This window comes from Petromyzon marinus, chromosome 53 (genome assembly GCF_048934315.1).
Source record: "Petromyzon marinus isolate PM22_M1 ecotype Great Lakes invasive population chromosome 53, UKy_Petmar_22M1.pri1.0, whole genome shotgun sequence".
NCBI lineage: Eukaryota > Metazoa > Chordata > Hyperoartia > Petromyzontiformes > Petromyzontidae > Petromyzon > Petromyzon marinus.
In genome coordinates this window covers 3,464,023-3,480,574 of record NC_133719.1, presented here as the reverse complement: position 1 = coordinate 3,480,574, position 16,552 = coordinate 3,464,023, and positions in this window count along the sequence as shown.

Below are 16,552 nucleotides of genomic sequence, written 5' to 3'. Positions count from 1 at the left end.
TGGGTTCCTGCACCGTACAAGATGCGCGGGATCTTAACCTGGGCTCCCTCGGTGCTGTAGCAAGGAACTCGTGTTCGGAGGGGAGGAGGGGATCCTTTTCTACGCAGGGCAACTGCATGCAAATGCGGTGGTTGGGACTTTAAATCGTAACCCACTACGCCATCAACACCAACACCCCCCCCCGCTCTCCCCCATCGACGAGCGGCTCGAGCGGCTAGCGCTTCCTTTTCCACAGCCGCTTTGTCCGATCCGCTCCCGGGTGACGTCCTACCCCCGACACCGCCCCTTGTCGGTCACGGGGAGGTGCCGTTTGGCCGTGCTTCACCACGCCCGGTCGTCGCGGGCGTGGTGAAGGCGGGGAGCGTGGACGTGGCGTGCCGTAGTGCAGTGCCAACGGTGGGATCTCGCTGCACTTCCCCGCTGCTGACCACGTTCGCCGCGTCACGATCATCAACGTGCCGCGACATTCGGCCGTTTTGACTGCCGTTGATGCGTTGTGGGTAGGAGGGTGGGGGGGGGTAGTCGGCAGGGGAGAGGTGGGCAGGCTGGGTGGTGGGTAGAGGGGGGCGGCGGTCAGGGGGGGATGGTGGGGAGGGGGGCGGAATTTTTTGCGTAGTGACGTCTTTGAGAACCTTGGCCCCCGCGTCACCGCGCGTCGTGCCACGCGTGCCCCCCCCCCCGCCCCCCCCCCCCATCTGTCGTGGTGACGGTCGGCGGAACCGCGTTGGCGTCGTCGTCGTCGTGAAGCGTCGGGTGGCATTTCACAGTGTCGGTGGCCACGCATGTAGGCGATGTGGGTAGCGCTACGTCCATCGGTGCCCACGTGACTCGCTGTGACCCATCTGGGTGCTGCCCCCATCGTCGGGGGGGCCCACACCGCGTGCGGTGAGATCCGCGACGCGGTGCGACGTGGTGCGACGCGGTGCGACACGGTGCGGCCTCGATCCCGCCCATTGTTCCGCTTCCAGACGGTTATTTTGCCGGGTCTTCCCGCAAATATCACGGTGGTTTGTCGGTCAGAAAATTGGTTGACCCAATTTTTTTGTACTCATCGTTCATTATTTCTACATTCATATATACGCGTAAATATATATACGTGTATATATATGTACATGATAAGTTATGGACGTGTAGGTGCTTTTCACGTTGGCACAGCTGATCATGAGGCTATTGACTACAATGTGCTTTGCATGCTGGCAGAGGGGCAATGCCCGGGTTATTTATCGGCATGCTCCATGCTCACATCTCGGTGCGTTTAAATGGCCGTGGCTACCCGGCACACCGCATCCAGTATACCTCCTACTTCTACGTCTGTAGCTGCTCATCGCGCGCGTCACATTTTATTCTACCAGTGACCTGGAAAATATTTCACGCCCGGCACACCGCATCCAGTATAAACCGCTCGCCATGGCACGTGGCCACGAGCCACGTGCCACCTATTCCGGTTTGCCGACGGCGCCGAAATTATTTCTCAATCTGGCACACGCTTCCAGTATTCCGCTTGTTATGGCTGCGGCTGCTCGTTTACGTATACCGCCTGCCACCGACTCGATTCCACCGTCGACCCGGAAGATATTTCCACACCCGGCACACCGCGTCAAGTATATACACACACACATCCCGCTGCTTTAGTTAGGGCATCTCTGGAACGGTGGCACACATTCCATGACGGCCCCGCGTCACCACCCCCCCCCCCCCCCTTGTCGTGAGCGTCGTCGTCATCGTCATCGTCACATGTTTTGTGATTTGAGGTTTTTTTTATTCGTTCATATATATGTAGCTCTCTCTCGCGCGGTGCTCTTGACCACACGGATGTACAATTTTTTGTTTGTTGTGGCCACGGTGGTGAGTGATCTCTCGCTTGTATAGCAGCGGCGTCGCCGCACATATCAATGCTGTCCACGGCGGTGTACGGTGGGCCACGTGGATACGTGAGCAAAGGCGCATGGATGCGGGTGGGGTACGAGATGCGGGTCGGCGCGTCGGCGTTGAGAACGTGAGAAAGAGTGGATCCCTCGTGGGGACTCGGGCATTACCGGTAACTGCATGAAAATATCCGGTAACAAACAACAACAACAACAACGCAAACGGTGAAAAAAAAAACGGTTTGCCGCACGTACGTAGAAAACGTCTCGCAAAGAACGCGGAATTTTGTCTCCCCGTGTGACAGTGGTCTGGTGTCTCCACGAATTAGCGGGCTCGTTCACGAGGTGGGGGGGGTTGGCGGGCGACCCAGAAGCAGCCGTGGATGCAAGCAACACCCCTCGCCGCTGGCGTTAAGTAGAGCCCCGCCGCGGAGCGAGGGGAAGTGTCGCGAGCTCCCCTCTGCCTCTCCTCCCCAGCCACCCCCCGCTCGCTCGTTCGCCGGTGCCGTGCGACGGCGCGTGGTGTATCGGGACGGTGCTTCTTTTAATCTTTCTTCTCTTTGGCCGACGTCGTCGCGTGAAGGAAAGAGAAAAGCCGTTGGCGGTCATTACGGGCGGCGTTTAGTTCGATCGAAGGCGCCTCGCCGCATCTCAAGAGGAGAGACGTTTTGCGTGCTCACAACAGCTGTGCTTATATCCAGCTGTCGTCTTGGCCCACAGCGGCAGACCTCGACACCGTTGTGTGCTGCTAGTGCTGCCGGCATCGTGTGCGCGTCAACGGAAGGGGATTTGTTTAAACAAAACCGACGACCACGAAACGCCTTCCTCTTTAGCCCACGGACACCTCGCGTTATAGATCATTCACAGTTAGTTTTTTTTAAATAATATATATAGATATTATTGTTGACAAAAAAAGCGAGCGAGGAACACAGCCGAAACGTCACTACGTTTTTCGGGGTCCCCTTAACCACCCGTGCTCCCGATATGTGTACGAGACGCGGATGTGCCCGCACAATGTTATTTCGTGGACACGCTGTACCTACTGTGTATTCAACCCCTCCCCCGTCCCCGCGGAGTTGTCTTTGCCAATCGCCGTCGACCGCCGCTGCCGCCGCTTACGTGCCGAACAGCAACCCGCGGCTGTAGGTGGTGGTGGCGGTTGTCGTTTAAGGGAGCGGCAGTGCAGCGGTTAGCGCTAACGCTGCGCTACGAACCTGGCGACCCGAGTTCGTTTCCCGCTCACGGCCAACACCAGTGACGATTATGTTAACCGGTCCTGGGCCTCCCGTAGGTCGACTCGGCCTCAAATGAGTGCCTGGTGCGATGAAGAAAACATCGCCACTGGGGAGACAAATGCGGTCGGGCGTGGTGCTGGCCACCCACCCCCTAGTGTCGGCCTTCATAGGTGCTGCTCGCTAACAGCACTTGCCACAACAGTCTGTTAAGACTATGCGAGGAATCTTTGTCTTTGGTGTGTCATAAACACGGTCATCCCGGCGCGGAAACAATGGGGCCCGCCCTCTGTGCTGGAATTAACTTCAAACTGATGAATAGAGAATACTTTTTTTATGCTAAACATATAGTTGTGCGAATCGAGTAGCATGGAACAAAGCATAATATATACTTGGTACGATGAGATAGAAATTTTATACCTAGGCTTTTACGACCATTATGATTAATAATTCGTTACTTTTGGATTAGATTGCGTGGGTATAGAGTCAATCTTCTTTTTTCTATATTACCCTCTGTCACCTGACAGAGGCAATCAAATCCAGTTGCGCCACCCCATGGGCAAATGTGCCACTCGATTTGGTTTATCAGGATTGCTGCACAAGTAAGCAAATATATTCGACAATTTCGAGCGACGCTTCGCCAGAGGTCACATCCACCATCGTCGGGTGTTAGCGGAAGCTCCAGCGCTCTGCACAAGAGCTCCGCTTTAAAAACCTCCTCCGGTTTTTGCTGACAAGCCCAGTCGATGGGCACCTTTGCCCGCGATGTGACAACTCGATTTTGAGTTGTCGCTCTAAGATTGGCCACTCTACGATTGGCATTATACCTACACGGTGATCTAAACCCAAAGAAAACCACGAATCACGGTGGGATTTTGTCTGTATTGTTTTTAAATATCATCTGTGATGTTTTATTTTTATTTTTCCGTCAATCAAAGTCTGAACGCGGTCCCGGAAGGCGAAGTGGCGCGGTCCGTGTGTGGTGGTCATGGCAGCAGCGGTTACCTCCGAATCCATCCCTCACCCCGCACCTCTCTTCCCGCACCTCTTATCCCACACCCCTCACCCCGCACGCCTAACCCCACACTCCCGCACCCCGAGCTACTGGCCATGTGCTCCCTCCACAGGCGGCAGCGGGAGGAGCCCCCCCCCCCCCCCCAGCGCCATCTTGGTAATCCACGGCCGGCCCCCACGGCGTGGCGGCCGAGCGGAGGCCGCGTTGCGCGACGCCGACGGGCTGTGCGGGTTACGCGATGAGTTCTCGTTCTTTGCGCGGCGTTGTTTGTATATATTTTTTAAGCCGGAACAAAACGATCAAAAGCAGGAGAGGAACCACCGCTACCGCCGCCGCCGCCGCTGCTGCTGCGGCGGTCAGACCGTCGACACGAAGAGGTCCCGTTTCACAAAAGGGACAAAAGGAGGAGTCGCAACGGAAATCTGCGGAAGCGCTCTCGTCATTGTTTGTTGTTGTTGTTGTGCATTATTTTTAAAATGTCCCCCCCCCACCCCGCCCGGATATTGCGGAGTCGGGCTGTGCACGTGCACACCACCAACAGGGCGCCGTGCAAGGGTACCCTTGGAGCTACCCACGGTGCTTTGCAGTCAAACTCACGATAACCCACGGTGGCAGAGCTCTCGAGTGCCCAGGGTCATAGGCAATGGGTGGGGGGTTGGTGGGGCGGGGGCGGCTTGGTGGTGAATTGGACCGGGGTCCCGTTTCATTATTCGCACCAGGGGCCCAAAGCCAACCATGCTGTGTGCCACTTACCGAACCACGTGCTTAATTTAAGGTTAATAAGACAACCCATGCTGGCTTCGTGAGAACACCTCACGTTCCACTTGTGATCCGTTATTTATTCAGAATCGCAGAATCTCCCCACGGTTGGGTTTACTCGGAGCCACAGTGGGTGGGTGGGTTTACTCAGAGCCACTGTGGGTGGGTTTACTCAGAGCCACGGTGGGTGGGTGGGTTTACTCAGAGCCACGGTGGGTGGGTGGGTTTACTCAGAGCCACGGTGGGTGGGTGGGTTTACTCAGAGCCACGGTGGGTGGGTGGGTGGGTTTACTCAGAGCCACGGTGGGTGGGTGGGTTTACTCAGAGCCACGGTGGGTGGGTGGGTTTACTCAGAGCCACGGTGGGTGGGTGGGTTTACTCAGAGCCACGGTGGGTGGGTGGGTTTACTCGGAGCCACAGTGGGTGGGTGGGTTTACTCAGAGCCACGGTGGGTGGGTGGGTTTACTCGGAGCCACGGTGGGTGGGTTTACTCGGAGCCACAGTGAGTGGGTGGGTTTACTCGGAGCCACAGTGAGTGGGTGGGTTTACTCAGAGCCACACTGGGTGGGTGGGTTTACTCGGAGCCACGGTGGGTGGGTTTACTCGGAGCCACAGTTGGTGGGTAGGTGGGTTTACTTGGAGCCACACTGGGTGGGTGGGTTGGTTTACTCTGAGCCACAGTGGGTGGGTGGGTTTACTCAGAGCCACAGTGGGTGGGTGGGTTTACTCTGAGCCACAGTGGGTGGGTGGGTTTACTCGGAGCCACGGGGGTGGGTGGGTTTACTCGGAGCCACGGGGGGTTGGTGGGTAGGTTGGTTTACTCGGAGCCACGGGGGGTGGGTGGGTAGGTTGGTTTACTCTGAGCCACAGTGGGTGGGTGGGTAGGTTGGTTTACTCTGAGCCACAGTGGGTGGGTGAGTAGGTTGGTTTACTCTGAGCCACAGTGGGTGGGTGGGTAGGTTGGTTTACTCTGAGCCACAGTGGGTGGGTGCTTTTACTCGGAGCCACACTGGGTGGGTTTACTCTGAGCCACGGGGGGTGGGTTTACTCTGAGCCACGGGAGGTGGGTGGGTTTACTTGGAGCCAGACCTCCGCAGGAGAGCTGGTCGCACTACCGTGGTCAGGGCTGTCCAGAGCCTCTTCTGCGTGGGCGGAAATTTCCGCGTGGCGGGAGAGAGTGGCGTTGCGGCCCCGGGGTGGCAGCTGTGGTGGTACCGGTTGTGGTGGTGACGGTTGTGGTGGTGGTGGTTGTGGTGGTTGTGGTGGTGGTAGATGAGTTGTCGCTGTGGTTGTGTCTGCACCGTGCGGTGGCCGTGTTAGTCTGTGTCCGCGGGATTTAGTCGAAATTCGCCTGTGACTCAATAAAGCCGTCGTTGCGTTTGTAAACGAACACCCGTCCATCCGCGTTGGTCTTAAGCCGTGTTCTGTACTTATGGCGCGTTTTGTACTTCATGGCGTCACGGTGGCGAGATGTTAACTATCTCTCCTGGTGTGCAGGAGGTCGTGGGTTCAATCTCGAGCCTGACACCTGCTGTATATTTGGAGTTTGTATGTTCTTGTTGTCGCGTGGATTTTTCTCCTGTTTTCTCCTCCACGTTTATAAACATACGTTTAGAGTATTTGGCTGCTATACATTTCCACGTGATAAGCCACTTCGTTGGGCTATCATTTCTGGCCATGTCTTACCTGGTAAAATACAACATAGTAAATAGTTTATTATCTTACGTCTCAGTTGTCTGAGGTGATCTCTCTCTTGTTCCTTGGATTGCCTCGCACAATTGTGCTGGGAGATTTCAACACGTGTCGTGGGTATAAATTGACGAAGAACTTCTGGTAAGGCAACACGATATTTATTTGGCATTTTCTACAAGGTCCCTAATACAATGGGGTATATCGGCCCTTTTACCCGATACCTGCAGAGGTATGGCCTCCGGACTATACGGGCCCTATCACTGGGAACCCCGTTAACCTTTGTCCTCCGGCTGGGGCCCTAGGGGAGGCTATGCTGACCCGACCGTACCCGGTCCGTGGGCCCTGACCACTGGCCTCACTGAGCTCTGGCCCTTAGAAGGACAACGGAGCTTGGGGTCCAGGGTCCTAGCTTCAGCCCAGGTCTTCGTTTTTCAGCTTGGAGATGACTGACCCAGATCCTTGAGAGGTCCGGCTTATATACTGGTTCGTGGCTTGCTCCGCCCTAGCCACGCCTCCCTTCCAGAACTTTCTGGAAGGTGACATCATCCCCCGGTCCCCTCCTCCTGGGGTCCTGGGGAATGTGTCCCAAGATCCGTTTGATGGGGATTGTCGTTGGCCCCTTTTGAGCCATGGCCATTAGCACTGGCGTGATAGCGCTTCCGCCCCCTATTGACGAGAACGGGGAGCTACCAGCCCACAGAGTGGTGAGTGCCGATTACCCCTACATCACCCCCCCCCCCCCACCCTTTGTAGGCTGCAGCCGTTTCGGCTGTAACAATGGAACGAACAACAAAAAATGTGAACGTGAACATGAGCAGAATGCGTGTGCCTCGTAAAAAACGCAACAACATCCCAACATAAATACCCCCCCCCCCCCCCGTCCAAATACACACTATATATACATCAGGATATCGAGCGGCCACACACACACGATCACGCACGACGCGGCAACAACAAGCCAACGGGAAAGTAGAAGAAGAATGGAGGGAACCTCGGCACGACGGACGGTAAGTACCCCCATAGCCATGTCGCAAGGAACCGGGGGCGCAAGGCAGTGAATAACATAGAACGTGTGAGGGAAAGTGAGGCCCTCAAAAAACGAGGCCCTTGTGAAAACCCCCGAGTTTTAGCACGAGTGCGTGTCGCTGGGCTGTCATAGGGGACGGACGGCTTCCTTGGCGATACAGGTGGGGTGGGTGAGTCAGCTGGCACGCCTGGCAAGGCCCGTGATGACTCGGCGTCAGAAACGGGCGGCTTCGATTTGCACGCCCCCGTCACACCCGTGTCACCTGCAGGAAGGACAACACAACTGCTCTGTGGGTTAGGCACCAATGGGGCATCACCCGACTCGTTGGACATGTCGCACGCTCGGCCCCCGTGATGTGTGAGTGATGTAGGGACGCGCGGCGCGACGAAGGGCTTCAACCGGGAGGGGTGTACGAACCAACGACGCCTGCCCCATCGGATCTTAATGCACTTGGGCGGGACAACCTCGACAATTTCGACGGGACCCCTCCATGGCTCAAGCAGCTTGGGCGACGTGGACAATGGCACCTGGGGGCAGTGGAGCCAGGCCTTGTCCTCCGTAGTCCACGCGTGAGTGATCGTCCTGGGGTCGCGCAGTCGCAAGTTGGCACGCTGGCGAGAGGCCAAATTCTCAATGGCAGCCTCGCGTGCCTCCGTCAGCCTACGCAGGTTGAACCGCAGGTGGCCTGCGAGTTTGGATTTTGGCAACGGCCGGTCTACGTTCAAGCGAACGTCGGCAGGGAGGACCGAATCCCTGCCGTACATTAAAAAAAAATGGCGAAAAGCCGGTCGCCGCGTGTGGTGCCATCCAGTATGCGGCCAGGACCCCAGGGATTTGCAAGTCCCAGTCGAGCTGCAAATCGTAAACTTGGTGGCACAACATAGAGGTGAGAGTACTGTGAAGGCGCTCCACCATGCCATCGGTTTGTGGGTGGTACGGCGAGGTGCGCACCTTCATGCCCAAAAGGCGACACGTCGCGCAAGAGGGTGCTCGAGAAATTTCTTCCCTGGTCGGTCAGCAGCCATTCGGGAGTGCCTTTGCCCAGGACGTAGCCCTGAACAAAGGCTTCCACGATGGGGAGAGGCCAGGCCATGGGCCAGCGAGTAAAATACTCCACCCCAACCAGCAGGTACTTATTACCTCTCAGCATAGCAGGGAAGGGTCCCAAAATGTCCAGGGCCACCAGCTCGTTGACGCGAGATACTGTGATAGGTTGCAAAGGCGGACATGCTGGCCTTGCCAGCGGCTTCCGGCGTGCGCACTGGGTGCAGCCCTGCAGGATGTCGGTCACATCTCGCAACATCCCTGGCCAAAATAATTGTAGGCGCAGCAGGCCGAGGGTTTTGTGGGCGCCCAAATGCAACAATTGTTCGTGAGCTGCCCACATGGCCTTACCCCGCAGGGCAGAGGGCACAACAATTTTATACTGGCAGGAATCCCCGTCCCAATGCATAAGAAGGCTGTGCCGCAGAACGGGGAGGTGAACCGACGCGACGGCGTAAGGCCAGCAAGGACATATCTTCTAACTGGTGGCGACCCCATTCCACCAGTGTCAACCCCAGCAGGTCGTCACAGCCCGTTAGGTTGACGGGATCGTCTAACGGAGCCCGGTCGGAGGGGAGCGCAGCAGCCACCGTTGGGAGGGGTGCGACGGACTCAATCACTGGCGGCTTGCAACAGCCTGACCCCAAGAAACATGCGCATTTTTTAATGGGCGGAGACGCGACAGCGCATCGGCGTTAGTGTGGCGGATACCTTTGCGGTAAGTGACAGTAAAATCGTAGTCCTGGAGGACTTCGAGCCACCTAGAAAGTTGGCCAGATGGTTGGTCTACCCACAAGGCGTATTGTAATGCGGAGTGGTCGGACCAAACGGTAAAGTGCCGACCGTGCAGGTATGGCCTGTATTGCTGAATAAAGAAAACTATGGCCAGCAATTCGCGGCAGGTCACGCAGTAGCGTTGCTCAGCGGGAGACAACACTCTGCTACAGTAAGCAATGACCCGTTCGACGCCCCCGATGGTCTGAGAAAGCACCACGCCAATCCTGGTGTTACTGGCGTCTGTATCGAGAGTGAATGGCTCTGAGAAGTTGGGGTAGGCCAAGGGCAGCGCCCTAACGAGGGCATTGCGCAAATAATCAAATGCGGCCTGTTCAATGTCTCCCCAGTGAAACTTCACCCCTTTTGCTGTCAGGGTGTGGAGTGGTTTTGCGATGGGCGCGAAGTCAGCTACGAAGCGGCGGTAGTAGGACGCAAAACCAATAAAGCTGCGGACGTCCCCCACTGAGGTAGGAGTCGGCCACGAGCTAACACATCTGCTTTTCTCGAGGTCGGTGGAAATTCCCGAGCGGCTGACTATATGGCCCAAGTAACGAACAGACTCGCATAGAAGATGACATTTCTGCGGCTTGAACTTCAAGTTTGCAGCGCGCATTTTTAGAAAAACAGCTCGCAATCGCGAGGTGTTTGTTGAATGTGTGGCTAAAGATGATGACGTCATCTAGGTAAATCAAGCATGAGTCCCACTGGAGCCCAGCGAGGACAAGCTCCATGAGCCGTTGGAACGTCGCTGGAGCCGAGTGGAGGCCCATGGGCAACCTATTAAATTTGAAGAATTTAATAGATTGCCCATGCCAAAACCCCGACAGAAGGTCCAGCGTGGAGAAGTAGCGTGCCCCCGCCAGGGCGTCTAATGACTCGTCTATATGCGGAAGAGGGTAAGCGTCGGCCACGTAAATTTTGTTCAGGCGCCGAAAATCTACACAAAACCGTAGACTGCCATCGTGCTTCTTGACCAGCACTATGGGAGCACCCCAAGGGTTAGTCGAAGGAGAGATGATGGCCGCAGCCAGCATGTCGTTAACTGCCGGTTTGACATGCTGTTTCTCTGCTGGGTTGAGCCGAAATGGGTTTTGCCGGATAGGGGCAGCATCACCGGTATCAATATGGTGACGAAGCAGCTTGGTGCAACCAATGTCGAATTTACTCTTACTGAAGACATCAGAATACTCCTGCAGAAGAGCACGTAATTTAGATCGCTGTGACCCGGACAAGTCACCAGCCCTCAACTTCGAGAGTGGCTGGGAGCCGCGGACCGACGTCGACATGACCTACAACCCCGGTCCCCAGGGGCGCCGGCATCGCGTGGGCGAGTACGGTCCCCTGTGGAACGACGGTCGTGGACAGGCCGACGTTCAGGACCTGCAAAAACGGGTCCACGTCACCCGCTACGAGAGTCTGTGCGGCTACAAGTTTGAGGCCCTTGATTGCCGTGTTAGACGGTCCCAATAGAATGCCGTGCAGCGAGGCGTCCGAAGCGAGCGGTTTCCGCAATCGTAGGGGTACAAACATCTGCGCACCCGTCGGAATATGCGTTGTGCAGGCAGCCAGTGCCTGCACGGAAGTACAGGCAGGGCGCGGATGTGTGGGAGAGGGCAAAAATGCCATGGGACGACCAGAGGGAAGCTCAATACATCCTTGATTGACAAGGATTTTATTTGGCATTTTAGCAAGGAAATCCGTGCCCAGCAGGCAGGGTACTGCAAGAGACGACGAAACCAAAATAGGCCCGGGCCAATTTGATGTCGCCAATCGAAATCTGCGCGTGAATTTGGCCGACGATGCCCAGCGAACCCCCGTTAGTGGCGAACAACGGGACAGAAACTCGTTGCAGCGGCCAACACCGAACGGGCAGGATATTATAAATTAAATGCGAAATAATAGTGGCCAACACACCAGTATCGACGAGCATGCGGAATTCAACCCCTTCGATTGAACCGATAACAACGGAAGAACCCGTGGTCGCGGCGACAACCCTGTGGGCCAGCTCCGACCACTGAACCGGTCGGAGTGCCCGTTCGGAATCCAAGCGACCGCGCTCCGCACCACCCGTCAACCGGCGAACATTCAATTCGGCGCACTGGGGTGTGTATGGTGCAAGTGAGGGCCGAGCGTGTGAGGTGTCGCGACTCGCCTGAGTGTGTCGTGAAGCCGTGGACGTCCTTTGGTCCTGGCCCCGGGGTCCGGAGGTGCGACGTCGGGGCGCCCGGCAGTCGGATGACACGTGGCCCCGTAGGCCACAGTTGAAGCAAGTAACCTCAGCGCGGGGAGGAAGCCGTCCCCGCTGATGGTCGTTTCGGTGCCCGGTGCGGTCGGACGACCTCCACCCCGGACGTCGGGTCATCACGAAGGCCTGGTCGGATGAGGACCCATCTTCCGTGCAGGCGGGCTCCGACGTCGAAGCGCAGGCGGCGATCGTGGAGTCATGATGGAGCAGCAGGTGAGCGTGAATGCCCCTGGCGGCACGCAGCGAACAATGTGCGCTCGGCCCGCTGACGGGAATGGCCGTTGGTGACCGCTTCGCTCCGCCCGCTGCCTCCAGCGGTGTCCCGCCTCGGTCGATTTCTTCGAGGATTGAGGCCGCGGCATGGAGCAGCTGGGCGAGACGGGAGTGCGCAGCCTGGAATGCGTCGCCCGCGGCAGGTGAGACGATCGGTGGCTGGGCCAGTGGTTGAGCGGACGGCAGTGCCTCGGTGTCCTCCGCAGGGTTCCCTGCCCCCACAGCCAAGTCGTTGTTGTCTTCTTCTGGGCTTTTTACGCGGTTTGTTCCCCTTGTTTCCATTCTCTCTCTAAAATTTACCAGGCTCTCATAGGTCCATTCGCTCTTTCTCTCCCTCGGTCACTTCGGGGTGGATTTCCACACAACTCTCTCTAGAATGTACCAGTCTTGTTGGGTCTTTCATTGACATGATAATTTATCTGCTCCAGCAGCTGCTCTCTCTCTGCCCCCCCCCCTCTCTATTTAAGGCCTCGACACAGGCATTGGGTCTCTGTGTGTGTCTCTGTGTTGTCTCTCTCTGCTTGTGTGTCTGTATCTGTGTCTGTGTTTTGTCTCTCAAATTTAGTTCTACCTGATGACGGTTGCTTGTGTTGCAATCGAAACGTCGTATTGTATTATTTAACTTAAGAGTAATTCCTGCAGTCACGAAAGCTTGCATAGTAAAGTAATTGTATATTTTCATTTGCTATACAGCCAGACAATGCAACAAATCGCTATCCTTAAACACCCAGTCGTTCATAAAAGTTGAAGGCAGTATATTACTATAGTAATAGAGCAAATGCAGAATCACTGAACCGGAATTGATAGCTTGAAAGCATTTAGCGTGGGGCCCTTGAAAGTGCGGGGCCTGTAGCATGTGTAGCCACTTTTGCTACGAGGATCATCCAGCACTGGCTATCAAAAAAGTCCATTGCCATGATGATTGACTCGGCGAGGGACCGCCCTGCTGAGCTGTTCAGGATGGTCAATGGTTTGATTCACCCAAGACTGTACGTCCATAAAGGTCGCTCTTTCTGAAGAGCGCTGCAGTTTTTTTGCTAAGATCGATCGGATTAGAAAGGGTATCTGCCCAGCAATTAGTTCTGATCCTATCTTGGACCCAAGGGCTCCTCTCGTCTTTGAGGATTTTTTTTTATCGGTCCTGCCTGCAAACCTCATCCAGACTACTGCGGGGATTAAATGGACCACCTGTGATTTCGATCCCTGTCGTCCCTCTTGGCTTCTTAAAGAGGCCTTTGAGCCGGCGATTCCAATGGTGACCGAATTGGTCAACTCTTCCTCTTCAGAAGGAGTGCTCCCGGGACTCCTGAAGAAGGCCTTAGTGCGACCACTTCTAAAGAAAACGGGACTGGATGTTGATATTCTGCATAACTATTGCCGGATCTCCAATGCTCCCTTTTTAGGGAACATTTAGAAAGGGTGGCTTCCTCCCAATTGGAAGTCGTATCTTGAGACCGAGTGCTTCTTTGATGTCACTCAATGAGGCTTCGGGGACCATCGTGGTGTTGCGTGGCAGACGACCTCCTCGTGGCGATGGACAGGGGCTGATTTCAGCCCTTGGTATGCTGGACCAGTCGGCGGCCTTTGATTGCAATCGATCGTGGGGTGTTTATTGCAGCACCTACGGGACCTGGCAGGAATTGGAGGCACCGCCCGCTGTGGATTGGATCTTTGCTGCAGGGCACGATCCCAGCAGGTGGCCCGGGGTCCCCACGTGTCTCCTGCTGGGCACTCCTCCCCTTACGATATCCCTCAGGGGGTCAGTCTTATCTCCAATTTTATTCAATATCTATGTTAGGCCGCTGGGAGATAAGTGTCCGGAGGCATGGGGTTACAGTTCCATCAGTACGCCAATGACACCGAGATACGTCTCCTTCTCAGGTAACCCAGATGCAGCTCTCGCCTGCCTAACAGACCGTCTGGCAGAGGTAGCTGCATGGACGCGGAACTGGCTTAGGCTGAGGCCTCGTACAACGGAGCCGATGAGTGTTGGGTCAGAGAGTCGGCTGAGGATGGGACAGGGGAGAGCTTGAGCCTCCACTAATTAATGTCGTACGCCCTCTCCCCATAACAGCGGTGCACAACTTTGGGTGTGCCGCTGCTCGATCGCAGCTCAACCATGCGCCCTCAGGTTGCAGCTGCGGCCACCAGTGGGGTTTTACCACCACAAGAGTGCTCCGTGCTCTCGCAGGTGTTATGAGAGAGCGCACCGACGGGCGACGGAGGGGCTGCATAGGCACTGCTGCATCAGTCATAGCCAATCAAGAGCTCACGGTCCCATCCGGGCCAAAGTTAATGGGCGGAGCTCGTGGGTACATGCGGGAGCCATCGGGAAGGTTGAGGGGGGGCGTGGTTAGGGGCGGAGCCACCGGCCACGTGGCAGCCTCGAGGGCCGAAGCTCTCCCCACTGACGGCGCGCCGTCAATCAGCGGGGCGCGGAGGAGCAGTGAGCACGTGCATGCAGAGCGAGAGGGTGGCCATCCAGAAAGGAAGTGCGGTGCCGAGCAGTCATCACTAACTAAAGAAAGGACGCAAGTATCAACCTGTCGTGGAAGTCGTTTATTACGCAGGTGCCTGGCGTCGATGTTGTTTGGTGGATGATGTTCGTGGGTGGAGGGGGCAGCAGGAGCCGGTTCAAATATCGCTCGCCCACCAGATGTTAGCCGTGGCTGGGAATCGAACCAGGGTTGACGAGGTTCATAGCCACAATGCGAGAAAGAGGGCGACTTCCCATCCTCAGCGTCTCCCCCCCACTCGGCAACCCCCCTCCATCCGCGTGCCTGTCGTTGATATTGGCACCGATGTCGGCTCGGCTGTCAGGCAGTGCAGCAGGTTCGCATTTCTCATCAGCCGCGTCGGCGTCCGCCTGTCACTCAAGCGTGCACGCCCTCCAACGCAGCATTGACTTGTGTTAGTTGTGTTCAGCACGCCAAGCGATACACACGTACAGGGTCAGAGAGAATCGGGGAAAATTATCCCACTTCTCCCATCCATGCGCTCTCCTACCGCTCGACTCCGCTCCACGCACTACCCCCTCTCATTTCACTTCACGCTCCATCCACACTCCCCTCTCTCTCAACTCACTTCACTCTCCATCCTCACTCCCCTCTCTCTCAACTCACTTCACTCTCCATCCTCACTCCCCTCTCTCATCTCACTCCCCTCTCAACTCACTTCACTCTCCATCCACACTCCCCTCCCTCTCAACTCACTTCACTCTCCATCCTCACTCCCCTCTCTCTCATCTCACTTCACTCTCCATCCTCACTCCCCTCTCTCTCAACTCACTTCACTCTCCATCCTCACTCCCCTCTCTCATCTCACTTCACTCTCCATCCTCACTCCCCTCTCAACTCACTTCACTCTCTATCCTCACTCCTCTCTCTCAACTCACTTCACTCTCCATCCACACTCCCCTCTCTCTCTTCTCACTTCACTCTCCATCCTCACTCCCCTCTCTGTCATCTCACTTCACTCTCCATCCACACTCCCCTCTCTCTCATCTCACTTCACTCTCCATCCCCACTCCCCTCTCTCTCAACTCACTTCACTCTCCATCCACACTCCCCTCCCTCTCATCTCACTTCACTCTCCATCCACACTCCCCTCCCTTTCATCTCACTTCACTCTCCATCCTCACTCCCCTCTCATCTCACTCGACTGCCATCCGCACCGCTCTTCTCCCTCGCATCTCATAACTCCCCTATGCACTCTCCTACTTCCGTGAACGCTATAAAAGTCTAACTCGAGAACCACTCACATTGGCAGGAACACGCACACGTGCGCTAACACGTTGACGCGGTGGGTACGAGTCTGGCTGTAAACTTGAAAAAATCTATTATTGTTGCCAGGTAAGCCCCACCGCGCTCGATAGAGCTCTTTTTCAGAAACGATCTGCCTGCCACAAACGAGAGCTGAGGGAACGGAGCGATCCTGGGACGTTGTGGGAGAGTGTGCGGTGCTCGCAACAGTTTGACCGCGTGGCCGATTTAGATTTTTGAGTGGTAGATTTTATTCTCTTTTAATTATCCAGGAATCTTTTGTTGTTGTTGCTGCATTTTATTATTTTACCAGGTCACTGTTATAGCTCTTTTTCACACGCGACCTGGCTATCGGTAATGATAGCTCAACGAAGTTATCATCGTCGTCGTGTGGAAAATCACAGCAGCCAAAGGCTCGAAACGTGCGACATTTGATTAGAAATGGAGGGGAAAAACCGGAGGACCCGGAGAAAAAATCCTTGCGACCACGGGGAGAAAGACACCGCAAACTCCAAATATACAGCAGGAGTCAGGGTCGTGGTCTCGAACACCACGACTTCCTGTATACCAAGTGATGTAGTTAACATCTCACCACCAGGCACACTCCAAATATACAGGAGTCAGGGTCGGGGTCTCGAACACCACGACTTCCTGTATACCAGGCGATGTAGTTAACATCTCGCCACCAGGCACACTCCAAATATACAGCAGGAGTCAGAGTCGGGGTCTCGAACACCACGACTTCCTGTATACCAGGCGATGTAGTTAACATCTCGCCACCACGGCGTTCTTGTTGCACATCCACATCTCGCGCTACAACAACCACACGGGGGAGACTTAATTCGGCTTCTCGAAGACACCG